Below are 13,909 nucleotides of genomic sequence, written 5' to 3'. Positions count from 1 at the left end.
TTTACTTTGGAAATTTAAGTTCAATTGAACAAATACATAGATTTAAGTCAAATATATATATATTTAATTAGGTTTTAATTAATTTTACGTTATGCAAAGTTTAACATCATATTTTAGTCAGTTTGATTAATGTAACACACAACCTGAAACACTCTGAAAATGTCATTAAGCTCTTAAAGGGACAGTTCACCCAAAAAATATAAGTTCTGTCTTTATTTACTCAACCTAGTGTTGTTCCGACTTTCATTTCTCAGTGCAAGATAAATATTTGGAATCTATTAGTTAAGGTAAGTGAATGAGGACTGGGACTGAATAAATCCTAATTTTCACTTTCCATTGATCTTGGTACATGACTTAACTGAAGACTAAAAGTTTAATTGGTAAATTTTAATTTATTTATTTATTTTATTTTATTTTTTTTGGAGTGACGCTAATGGTCTAATCTGGTTTAATGATTTACGCTAAGCTAAAAGTACTCCTGCCAGAGAGATCCTGAAGATCAGCTGAATCGATTCAAAAATGGTAAAACTGGTTAACTATTAAAAATAAAATAAAATAATACAAATAATACTACACATCACATCTATGTTAAAGGCAAAAACACAAAGAAAAAAAACAGCATGTGGTGATGGAAAAAGTCACAATAGCAGCAGAAACTTTTCACTTTCCGTTGATCTTAGTACATGATTTTACTACAGAAGGCTATAGGTTTAATTAGGAAAATTGTATCTTTTTTTGAGCTAGATGCTAATGGTCTAATCCAGGGGTCACCAATCTCGGTCCTGGAGGGCCGGTGTCGCTGCAGGATTTAGCTCCAACTTGCCTCAACACACCTGCCTGGATGTTTAAAGTATGCCAAGTAAGAGCTTGATTAGCTTGTTCAGGTGTGTTTGATTAGGGTTGGAGCTAAAATCTCCAGGACACTGGACCTCCAGGAACAAGTTTGGTGACCACTGGTCTAATCCAATTCAATGGTTTATGCTGAGCTAAGCTAGGCTAAGCTAAGCTAAAAGTGCGTCCACCAGACCCAGAGATCATCTTTGGATTCAAAAATGGTAAAACTGACCTCTAAAATGTACCTTTAGTTTGTCTCTTTATGGCAGTTCAGAATGTAAAAGAACGGGTCCAACATGGTACCAAAAAGGGCATAAAAACACTAAACTTGAATGTATTTTAAAGAACTTGAACTTCTTTAAAACTCTTGAAAGCTCCATTCGCTGTAACTGCATGGAAAAGTATGTGGCATCTCTTTTTCATTAAGGAAACAAGGTCATACAGGTTTAGACCTAAATAACTGCGGACGTGAACTACCGCTTTAACAACAGCAAGACCACAAAATGGAAAAGGTTGAAGTATGCTGGCACTCTGAATGCTTCAGACCAGAACCACTGAGAGGAAACCAGTGCAAATCTGGACCAGAGCATTTTATAAGAGGAAATATACTGTAAATGTGTCTGGACACTACAAAGTCCACTAGGTGAACAAAAGCCACATTGTGTTCTGGGAAATATGGTTTTCACCCTCACCTTTCCGGTAAATGACTCCATTTTGTGGTTTCGACTAGGAATTTTAGATGTCACGGTCAATCCACCAGAAACCTTGGAGAAAAAATGGTGTAATTAAAACCATATAATGCATTAGGTAATATTTGCCTGAGGTTAGTATGACTAACTAGATTACCTTTACTTGTCGGAGTTCACAATTCTGACCAGATATCAAGAGTTCTCCTTCAAGATCTTAGTTTTGCTATTTACTTTTCACTTAATGTCCATCTGGTGTGTAATCTTTGTGTATTTTTGGCTGAACAAATCTTTCTCTCACTCTCTTTGCTGAGTAGCAGTGTGACTCAGTCCCACAGTGATGATGAAATTGGTTCGGGTCCACTGGGTCCAAGATCTGGCAGGAACCGTCGAGAAAAAGAGCCAGAAAACACGGAAACTTCCCCCACAGCCAGAAGAGCGGAAAACATTCACACAACACTGAAAAACAGATACAGAACAACAGGAAAACATCCGCGCCTAGTGACCAGCAATGGGACTGGAGACCCCATGCTTGTTTGTTTTGGATAAGTCGACTATTTAAGCTTCGAGATTTACAACATGAGTCTCTACGCTGTCATCCAAAAAGAGATCAAGGCTGACGTCACCTCTCATAAATAGGGAATGTCATAAAATGTCAAAACGACCGCATACGGGAGCACATTTGCAGGCTCACAAAATTGATAGCGTCTTTCCAAATTAATGCATTATCTTCCAAACAGCCAATAATCTGTCTGTGGGAAACAGCCCATCACAAAATGTTCTGATAAGTCATTTTCAGCAATATGAGATTTGTTTTTTTTTAGCCCTGAGGTTTTGTCACCCACTTCGAATGTTATCACTAGATTAAATGGTTGTTATCAGTGCTTATCAGCTGACAGATATGGGCCAGTAGGGGCCTTCTGAGCTACTGGTAGACTCGGAAAGATGTTATCATCCATCCACATGGTTAATCAGCTATACTAATCGAGAAGACTCCAGATCTGTTTTCACAATACTGTGATGGTTGGGGTAGACACTGATAAAATACAATAATCAGACTCAGCTTTATTATCCCGGTAGGGAAACTAAAATTGCAACATGGTACCATAACACAGGCGAAGTTCCATGTACACATTAATAAAATATTACCACACAAAATCCATACATCAGTATATAGAAACACCCCCCCCCTCCCCCCTGGACTCATTTAATGACCTAATGGCCACCTTTATAAAAGAATTTCTGGTTCTATTTGTCCTGCAACTAGGAACCCTAAAACGACGTCCTGATGGCAACAGCTGAAATACAGAGTACAGTGGGTGATCCGGGGTTGCATAGGATACCCTGAGCTCTCCTTAGAACAGTGGTTCTCAAAGTGGGGGTCGGGACCCCCCGAGGGGTCATGGGACAATAAAGGGGGGGGGGGGGGTCGCCTGGTGATTTCCAAAAACTTTTATTTTTATTAAACCATTAGAATTACCATATTTTATCCATAACCTACTGAAGAGAAAAAAAATTTAATTTATAGTTACTATATACTATAATTACTATAGTAGCTTATAGTTGATAGTTGTATTGGACTGCAACCCCTGTGGTAATTACATAATATTAAAGACTCAGCAATAGCATCAGATGCAGCAGATTGATTTTATAACACCAAGTTAAACTTTCTAGCCCATTTACAGCACTCACATACCTTAAAAAAATTAAACGAAGAATAGACTTGGGTCTAATGGTGTGTGTGTGCACCATGGCATGCAATGTTTCTGTATTTATAACCACCTCAAGGAATATTGGAGGTCACAGGCATTGTCATTTTGGGGGTTGCGAGCCGAAAAGTTTGGGAACCCCTGCCTTAGAACATAGTTATGGTAGATTACCATTAGCCCAGTCTGGTTAGAAACCAATGATCTTGCCTGCCACCTTCACCAGGCTGCTCAACCTGTTCTTGCTTGACACACTCAGATTGCCGTACCAAGCTACAATGCAAAAAGATAAAACAGATTTGATAAATTGTTTATAAAACAGCATCATCATAGAAGTACAGACCTGAAATGATCTAAGTTTCCTCAGAAAAAAACAGTCTTTGTTGGACTTTTTTATTAAAAAAAAAGGTTGAAATGTCAACATATTATCAATAACAACCCCTAGATATTTCTGCGTGTCAACAATTTCAATGTCCAAGCCTTTAATATTAGTTATGTTCGGGGTTGGAGAAGCCTTCCTGTAATCTATCACGATATCTTTTGTTTTACTTGCATTCAACTGGAGAGAAAATTTTATGAGAAATTTTGTAAATAATATAAATAATTCTTGTAAACTTCCGGCCAGTCATGTGTGATCTATAGCTGATTTACCATGTGAATTGATGATAACAGCCTTGTGAGCGTACCACTAAATGTAGAAGATGCATATCTCGCATATCTATCAGCTGAAAACGACCATTCAATCAAGTGATAACATTCAAATCGGCTGGGTTTTGTGGTGTGCAAGAGGTCATACACTGTAAAACCCAATAAGTTAAGGTAACTCAAACCATTTGAGGAAACCGATTGCGACAAACCATTTAAGTTCAAAAGCTGATCCTAATGGGTACTGTAAACTTAATCTATTTGAGAGAATGAAGCAATTTGAGCACAGTTAAACCCAATAAATGAAGAGAACTCAAACCAATTAAGTTAAACTAATCTATATGAGTACTGTGAACTTACTCAATTTAAGTTGAAGTAATGAGGTTTTCAATTAACTTGTTACCTTTAACGCTAAGTTCAAAACTTAGTTCAAGTGAGTAGAATAAACTTTCAGTCAATTTTGAGTTAACTACACTCATTTCATTTGATAAAGTTGACTGTTTTACAGTGTACTATAGAGAAGACTCCAGATCCAGATTTGTTTTTACATTACTGTGATGTTTGGGTTTAGGGTTGGGGTACACGTTAATAAAATACAAATACCAGTAGGCACAGAAGGCCCATACTGCTCCATATCTATCAGCTGATAACCACTGATAATGTCCAATCTATCGGGTGATAACATTCGAATTGAGCTTTGTGGTGTGTATGAGGCATAAGGACAGATATTGCACTATTTACACCTAGCAAAAAAACAATAGTACACCCAAAAATGAATAATTACTCACTCTTAAAACTTTAGATTTATGAGGTTTTTATTCTGTTAAACACTAAAAAAAGACTATTTGAAAATCTGTAACCATTGACTTCCATAGTAGGAAAAACAAATACAATGGAAGTCAATGGAAACAGATTTTCTGCATATGTTCAAAATATCTTTGTGTGTTTGTGTGTGTGTGTGTGTGTGTGTGTGTGTGTGTTCAGCAGAAAGAAACTCAAAGGTTTAGAGTAAAGGCTTAAAAAATGACAGAATTTTCAGTTTTGGGTGAACTATCCCTTTAAAAGCCTATTTTAATCCAGTCCATCCAAACAGGACAAAGCAAAGTACAAGTACACTCTCAACCTCTTTTAGAAGTTGTCAAAAACATAAATTTGTATAAATGTTTGTTATCTTCTTTTGCGTTTAACAGAAAACAGCTCTAAGGTTTGGAACTGGAAAAGGGTTAAAACATGATGACAGATTTTTCCGTTTTAATTGAACTATCCCTTTAAAATGAAACTTTTATCCATTCCATTACAAGTGGACAAAGCAAAGTACAAGCACACTCTCAACCTCTTTTAGAAGTAAAAACATTTAGTGTATAAATTAGTATAAATGTTTTGTGCGGTCATAAATGTTAAAACAGCAACAAGCTCAGCTACCCTTAACCTAATGAAAAAAGTGAAAACTTACATTACTTAAACTTGACAACCCTAACCTTTTTTCAACTTCTTGAACTTGTGACACTGTAAAATGATGCTAGGTTGGACACAATCAAAAATAAATAAAAAACTTGAAGCAATTTGTTGACTTATTTTTTTTTTTACAAATTTTTAACAAATTTAAGCGGATTAAACATAAAACAATTAGGTTGTCTTGAAAAAAAAAAAAAACCTCAAGAATTGTGTTGAAAACAGCACATTTTACATAGTTCACTCAAAAATCTAAATTTACTCTCCTCTCAAGTGGTTCCAAACCTTTTTGAGTTTCTTTATTCTGTTAATCACTAAAGATGATATTTTGAAGAAAGCTGAAACCTGTAACCATTGACTTCCATAGTAGGAAAAACAAATACTATGGAAGTCAATAAATACAGATACTCGGCTTTCTTTAAAATATCTTCTTTTGTGTTTAACAAAAGAAAGAAGCTCAAACAGGTTTGGAACATGTGAAGGATGAGTAAATAATAAATAAAAAAAATCAGTTTTGGGTAAATTATCCCTTTAATGTTAGCATACAAAGAAAAAGTAGCGTAGTGAAATGCACAATGTAAAAAAAAAGTTAATATAAAGGGCAGTGTAATTGTAAATGCAATTTTAATCAATCTTAATTTAAACTTGAGCACTTCCAGCTTTTACGCAAAATGACAAGGGCCAAATTTAAAATAACATAATACGGTTACCATTTCTGCAATACAAAGATATCTCCAGTATTTTCTTTCAAATTAACATGACACATGTGAAGACTTAAAGAGGTAGTTCACCCAAAAATGGTTATCATTTACTGCACACTCAAGTGGTTCTAAACTGAATTTCTTAGTTCTGTTGAAAAACAAAAATATTTAAAAAAATAAAGAAAGAAATCAGCCATTGATATAAATATACAATGGAAGTTGATGGTGTCGTTTCCCCAACATACTTCAGTGTATTTTCCATTGTGTTTTACAGAAAAACAAACCTGTTTGGAGCAAGTGGAGGATAAGTAAAATGGCTACCAAAATTTAATTTCTGGGTGAACAACCACTTTAAGGAGGCAGAGAGTAATATAAACATTAATTGAAATTAGCCTATATATGATTGCTCCCTTTAGTTGTGCCCAAACACATAGCCATGTAGGTAAAGTCAACATGAAACATCTGGAAACTCCTTTTCTCTCATAACATGAAATTCATTAAAAAAAAAAAAGTCATGTTTTTCTAATGTGGAACTGATTAGGTAGTTAAAAGTGGTAGTTGTAGAGGGAGGGGGTAACACAAATAAGTACCTGATGATGTCATAGCAGAAATAAAGTTGTTTCAGAGGCAAATGATGCCTTTGACACGTTTTCTTAAAGGGACAGTTCATCCCAAAAATTAAAATGCCTCATTTACTTAAGTGGTTTTTAAACCTTTATCAATTTCTTTCTTATGCTGAACACAAAAGAAGATATTTTGAAGAATGTTGGTTGCTGGGACCCATCGATTTCCTAATTACTAATGGAAGTCAAAGGGTGAACATTTTTTAAAATATCTTCTTTTGTGTTCAACAGAAGAAACTTAAATAGGTTTCGATGTACTGAAGAGTGAGTAAATAGCCATGATTTTGCTAGCATTGTGCATTTTTGCTGTTCCATCGCACCTAAAATAAAATTTCATTACTTTTTTAGATGTGCATCCTGAAATTACTTTTTTAGATGTGCATCCTGAAGTTGTTCATTGCAGTTTATGTACATTTTCCTTATAGGATAAAACGTTGATCCTACTCAGTTTGTAAAATTCCAAAATGCATGCACATCTTGGCATTTCCATTAAGCTTTTTTCTATGTAATATTTTAAAACGTTCATAAAATAGATGGGAACAGCTAATGACAGAAATTTCATTTTTGGGTGAACTATCCCTTTAAGAAAAAAAAAACAGTCAGCGGACTTGATCACTTTCACAACAACTCTCACATTAAATAAATGTGTTTCCATTGTACCTTACATGCCTTTTTCTTATCGGATAACCCGCCGATCCTGTTCAAGTATATGCTTTGTGTATGCACATCTTGGCATTTCCAAAAAGCATTTGTTTATGAAATATTTCAAAATAGGAGAATGGAAACACAGCTAATGACAGAACTTTCATTTTTAGGTGAACTATCCCCTTAAAAAAAAAAACAGATCATTATTGTCCATCAATGCCGATCCATTATGCCTGTATTATCAAGTGATCTGTTAAAACCAAATCACATGATTTTTTTGATGCACATACTGACATTAAGTAAATGTGTTTCCATTTTAGTTGTACTGCAATTTTCTTATCGAATAAACTGTTGATCCTATTCAGTTGTGTGCTTTCAAAATGTTTTTTTATTTATGCGCTTCTTGGCATTTCCAATTAGCATTTTTTATGCAATATTTCAAAATGTGCATAAAACACAGCTAATGACAGAATTTAAATTTTTTGGGTGAAGTATCCCTTAAAGAAGAGAGTCAGTGGACTTGATCATGCATTTCTTCACTTTCACAACAACTCTTACATGACGTAAATATGTTTCCATTGCAGTTTCGTGCCTTTATCTCATGGGATAACCTGTCGTTCCTGTTCAATTAAGTGCTTTAAAAATGTATGCACATCTTGGCATTTCCAAAAAGCATTTGTTTATGCGTTATTTCAAAATATGCATAAGAGGCAGAAGGAAGCACAGTTGAAATCAAAATTATAAGCTATCCAAATGATGCTTAAAGCAAGGAATTTTCCACAGTATTTCCTATAATATTTTTTTCTTCTGGAGAAAGTCTTATTTGTTCAAATAAGTAATAAGTAAAAGCAATTAAAAAATTTTTGAAAACCATTTTAACGTCAATATTATTAGCCCCCTTAATCAATATTTTCTTTTCAATTGTTTACAGAACAAACCACTATTATAGATTTATTCATTCATTTTCATCCGCTTTTCCGGGGCTTTCCACCAACCTCAGGAGAGGATCCCAGACTTGCCTCTCCCCAGACACTTCCTCTAGCTCCTCCGGAAGGGATCCTGAGGCGTTCCCAGGCCAGCCGAGAGACATAGTACCTCCAGCATATCCTGGGTCTTCCCCGAGACCTCCTCCCAGTGGGACATGCCTGGAACACCTCCCAAAGTAGGCGTCCATGAGGCAACAAAAACAGATGCCTGAGCCACCTCAGCTGACTTCTCTTGATGTGGAGTAGCAGCGGCTCTACTCCGAGCTCCTTCCAGGTGACACACCTGTGAAGGAAACTCATTTCAGTCGCTTGTATCCAAGATCTTGTCCTTTCGGTAATGACCCAAAGCCTATGAACATAGGTGAGAGTAGGAATGTAGATTGACCGGGAGAGATTTGCCTTTCAGCTCAGCTACTTCTTTACCACAATGGACCAGTACATCAACCAAATAACTGCTTGTGCTGCACCGATCTCACATTTCACCCTTCCCTCACTCATGAACAAAACCCCAAGATGCTTGACTTCATCCGCCTGGGGTAAGGACTTTTCTCCAACCTGGAGCTAGCAAACTACCTTTTTCTAGTCGAGCACCATGGCCTCGGACTTGGAGGAGCTGATTCTCATCCCGGCCGCGTCACACTTGGCAGCAAACCACTTGTTATATATAATATATATTTCTATTAAATGATTAACATACCTTTCACACTCTCACAGATGAGCTGAAGTTTACCCATAATCCAGTCAGGCTCAGGCAGTGCAGAGGATTGGGGCGTTACTTCCTGCGCACAGCAGTTAAAAAAATACGGACCAACAACTGTAAATGAACAGATAGCATATTTAATGACAAGGAAAAAAATAAAAGGTCAAAATAAATAAATAAATAAATCATTAGGAAATGCTTGTTTGAATTACATCAAACCACTTGTAGTTCAGTTTGACCTTAATGGGGAAATTCCTATAACAATTTCCAATGTAATTAACTGTTGTACTTTCCATAGCCGCTGCTAACAATACAGTAATCGATTGAAATAATGATATAGGCAGTAGGTAGTGCTGTCGCCTCACAGCAAGAGGGTCACTTGGTCACTGGTTCGAACCTCAGTTCAGTTGGCGTTTCTGTGTGGAGTTTGCATGTTCTCCCTGCCTTCGCGAGGGTTTCCTCTGGGTGCTCCGGTTTAACCCACAGTCCAAAGACATGCGTTAAAGGTGAACTGGGTAGGCTAAATTGTCCATAGTGTATAAGTGCGTGTGAATGTGTGTGTGGATGTTTCCCAGAAATTGGTTGCAGCTGGAAGGGCATCCGCTGCGTAAAAACTTGCTGGATAAGTTGGCGGTTCATTCCGCTGTGGCGACCTCAGATTAATAAAGGGACTAAGCCGACAAGAAAATTAATGATATAAAGGTCATAAAGCAGCCTTTTAACTAAAGTATTGTGATATTCTTTTATTAATCATACTTACCCGGGAAAAACTGAAAGAAATATCCGGGTACCCCCAGATCCTCCAAATGAAATTCAAGGCTTTTTAAGAACTTTTTAATACCAGTCCAAATGAAATTCAATGCCAACTTCGTACCCGTTCCGACAGAAGTATGAGGGAAAAATGTAAAATCTGTATAAATTTTTAACCCTAGAAAATAATGTACAAGTGTAGAAACCCACACACACACCTGTAACAAGCTGTCTGTATAAACACACACACACATGGACACAAAGCACCAAGCATACGCTCTCTCTTATTCACACACACACACGCATGCTCACCCGCTCCTTATTCAGATATGCATTTCCACGCTACAAGAAATCTGGTCTGGTCTCGCGGGTCTTGCGTTACAGCCAAAGGAATGCAAGCCTCTATCCACAAGTATCGCTATATCAGCCGAGAGGAGAGCAAAAGTCATGCCAGCAGGTCAAATGGGCCACAGTAAGAGAGAGAGAGAGAGAAATAGAGTTTACTTTCATTCTCTCAATCGCAGCTTCTGCTGTGTCAGTGAAAGACTGTCCAGAAAACACATGCAGTGAAATTTATCAGTTTCTGCGTTTTTAAGTAGTTGGAGCGTTGTAAATACTCGCGATCGTCTCCCTCGCCATAGTAGCCTAAGCTAGGGTGACGCACTTTCTGTTATGACATGGAGCGAGAGATGCACTCAACGTTATGCTGCATGATTTTTTAAATTACATTAGTAACAGTTCATTTTGTCAAAGTTTGATCTTTAATCCAAGGAAAGGCAAAAAAAAAATCCTTTGTAACGAAATCCAAGACTTTGTATACCACATACAAGGCTATTAAGGCCTTAATTTGAGATTATTAAACATAAGACTTTTTCAATGCTTTTAAGACTCCGCAAGTCTGAATATGTCCTGGTGTCCATCAAATGCTGTCTGAGCTGCAATCTCCTTCCCATAATGCAATCCAAAAATGTATATAAACAGAAAAACACCCGTAATACATGTAGAACAGAAAAAATCTGTTTAATTATACAGCCATTTTACTGTTATTGTACAGATTTTTTTTTGTGCGTGTAATCACTTGCTTAATTACCCTAATTAAGCCTTTAAATTGCACTTTAATGCCGAGTTCAGACTGGATGATTTTAGCCCCGATTTTGGCTCGCCGACAGGTTTTGAGAAATCGCCGACAAATGCCTGAAATCACAGGCAAATCGGTGCTCGTGCACGTGAGTGACAATCACACAGTATGAACTATCAAAGACGCGATCTGAGAGAATCGCCGATGAGTCGCCGATGCCTGTGAGATATTTGGCGTGCTAAATATCTGGAGCTGTCGGCGATTCAAATCATGCCGTGTGAATTGAGTTTTGACTGAAAATAACATCAGCGATCGCCTACAGCCAATGAGAGAGCGGCTTTCACTTGTGTGTGCTTGCGTGTATACCTGCTGCAGGCCAGCGGGAGGCTGGGGGAGAAGTTAAAAGTTAAAAGAAGTTAAAACCGCTCTTTTTTGGTTTATTTGGACCCACGAAATGGAGGAAAAACTAGTGGAGGTTTGACAGGACTCAGGAGCAACCGTGTCTGTTTGACATTTCATACAGAAAGAAATTAGTTTCTTATCAACGTTGAGGAGAAATGGCCAATTCCCTTTAAACCCAGGTGAGCAAACATGTACATGTTCTACCCCATTAAAGGCTTCTTTCTCATTATGTAGTTAATAACAAAAGATATACTACGTGTTTTTGGCTGTGAGACATAGTTTGGATGAAGTTGTCGGCGATTCATCCTATAGTAAAATCATACAATGTAAAAGTCCCTTTCGCCGATTCATCTTGCAGTGTAAACAAAGCAAAAAAAAAACGCAAGCGAAACGCAAGCCCAGATAGTCATGCAGTGTGAAAACATCTGTGACACGACTACTTTGAAAATCATGCAGTCTGAACTCGGCATAACATGTATACACATATTTTTTTTTTTTAATCACAGGGGGGCTAATAATTCAGGAGAGCTAACTTTAACTGTAGCTAATGACATAATTTTACATTTTTAGGTGAACTATCCCTTTAAGAAGAGTCTTGCTCATGCAGTTGTTCACTTTCACAACAGCAGCTCTCGGAATCTCATCTTAAACAAGTCAGCTAATTTCACACACACACACACACACACACACACACACACACGTGTTCGCTATAGCAGATCCTGCCACATCGAGGATCATCTCTCACCCCGTGAGTCATGCGTTTGGAGATGACGTGAAGGTTCTGGCGACGGCTGTGCTCTGTGACCCGCGTTTGTGGTTTTATGAAGGAGACACAGAACAGATTGGCTTGTCAGAGGTTCGTTTTCAAGCAATGTTTGGTTTAAGTGCTACATTGTAATGAAACTCAACATGATAGATGGAGTCCGCTGGAGCCGCTGCAGTGCTGACTCATACTGTGGAGAATGTAGAAGAAGAACGGGAGGAGGTTTGGGGCCCCAGAGGGCCACAGGGACCCAACATCTGGATATTCGGCTCAATATATAGCGACACCACAACGATGTGAAACAAGAGCCGGATCTGGAATAGCAAGATTTGGATCTCGATCCAGTCTGACACTAAATAAAGACAAAAGATACTGAAGGAGTTTTTAGAAGGAAACAGGAATCCATCGTCTGTCTGGAGCTGCAAATCTCAAAAACAGACTTCGCCTTGTAAAACACACACACACACACACACACGTCTGCTGCAGTCATTAGAAAAGAAAAGAAAAAAAGCTGAAGGAGAAGATTAAAACATAAACATAAACCACACGCTTTAATACAGTTTGCATCTCATTAAAGTGCTCAATAAAAGATAGAAAACAGTTATAGATTGCAAATAAAAGGGCAATTTATACATCTATTAAATATGTGAATAAGAATAGAGGCTTCAACATTTGACGTCAAATTTGAAGGTTTTTATTCACGTTAAATGTTGACTCCTGTATACTGGAATGGGAAATGAGTTTCATTCAGCCATACTGTATTTATAAAATGTCATGGTCTTTTGTGCCTCATTGACTTTAAGCTTAAGTGAAGCGTTTATTTCTACTAGATTTAGTCATGATAGGCTTAGTCAGGGATGTCCAGACTCGATCCTGGAGGGCGGTGTCCTGCAAAGTTTAGTTCCAACCCCAATCAGACAGACTGGGCTAGCTAATCAAGCTCCTACTAGGCAGTCTATAAGCATCCTTGCAGGTGTGTTGAAGCAAGTTGGAGCTAAAATCTGCAGGACACCAGCCCTCCAGGAGGGAGATTGGTCACCCCTGGGCTTAGTGATAGTCTATAATTGATATGAAGAATACTAAAATGTCTATTTTACATGGTTTATTTATAAATCAGCATGAAATGTTGAAAATGTGTGTTTTACACAAGTGCAGAAACAACATCTTTGTCTGTGAAACTGCTCTTGGTGGAGTGTGACTGCCATCTGGTGGACACAGCATGCAAAAACAAGATTTCTAGATTGTTTTTTTCATTCACTTTCTTTTCAGCTTAGTCCCTTTATTAATCGGGGGCCGCCACAGTATAATGAACTGCCAACTTATCCAGCATACGTTTTACGCAGTGAATGCCCTTCCAGCTGCAACCCACCACTAGGAAACTTCCATACACTCTTGCATGCACACTCATACACTTACAGTCAATTTGGCTCATTCAATTCACCTACAGCGCATATGTTTGGACTGTGGGGGAAACCGGAGCACCCAGAGAAAACCCACTCCAACACAGGAAGAACATGCAAACTCCACACAGAAATGCCAATTGACCCAGAAGGGGCTGGCACCAGCAATCTTCTTGCTGTGAGGCAACATTGCTAACCACTGTGCCACCGTTACGCCTAAATTGTTTTTTGTCTTATCAAACCATTCATTGACAATCCCATTTCAGGAGTGATTGGGAATCTACAAGATCTAGCATATCTTAGTAAACCATCAGAAATACTATATACACAAATATGCCCTAAATGAAACTTTTGCAACTTTCTTTTATACAAAACATTATTTTGTTTACTACATAAAGATGTAGATTTAAGTTGCGATTACGGAATGATGTCATCACGCATATGTTAATAAGAACCTATTAATTGTGCATCTGGATGTAATGTTTTAATATGATGTAATAAACAGTGCCTCAGAGAATAGAGACATGACAGGCTTACG

General features: G+C 37.6%; 1 long non-coding RNA gene across 5 annotated transcripts in view; it reads right to left on the bottom strand.

Annotated features, from left to right (window-relative positions):
* LOC137488861 (uncharacterized) overlaps nucleotides 1-5,205 on the bottom strand; it is a 68,051-nt gene extending 62,846 nt beyond the window's left edge. For 2 of the 5 annotated variants that reach the window (XR_012397132.1, XR_011008120.2), the window contains exons 1-2: nucleotides 1,681-2,144; nucleotides 1,527-1,598 (exon numbers count right to left, since the gene is read on the bottom strand). This is a non-coding gene — a long non-coding RNA (uncharacterized lncRNA). Of the gene's footprint in view, nucleotides 1-1,526; nucleotides 1,599-1,680 lie in introns of all 5 variants that reach the window. The other 3 variants (XR_012397131.1, XR_012397133.1, XR_012397134.1) reach the window with 3 other exon arrangements.
* Between the last annotated feature and the right edge of the window lie 8,704 nt (nucleotides 5,206-13,909).

Source organism: Danio rerio, chromosome 21 (assembly GCF_049306965.1).
Source record: "Danio rerio strain Tuebingen ecotype United States chromosome 21, GRCz12tu, whole genome shotgun sequence".
In the NCBI taxonomy this organism is placed as follows: Eukaryota; Metazoa; Chordata; class Actinopteri; order Cypriniformes; family Danionidae; genus Danio; species Danio rerio.
This window is presented reverse-complemented; position numbering and strand designations above follow the sequence as displayed.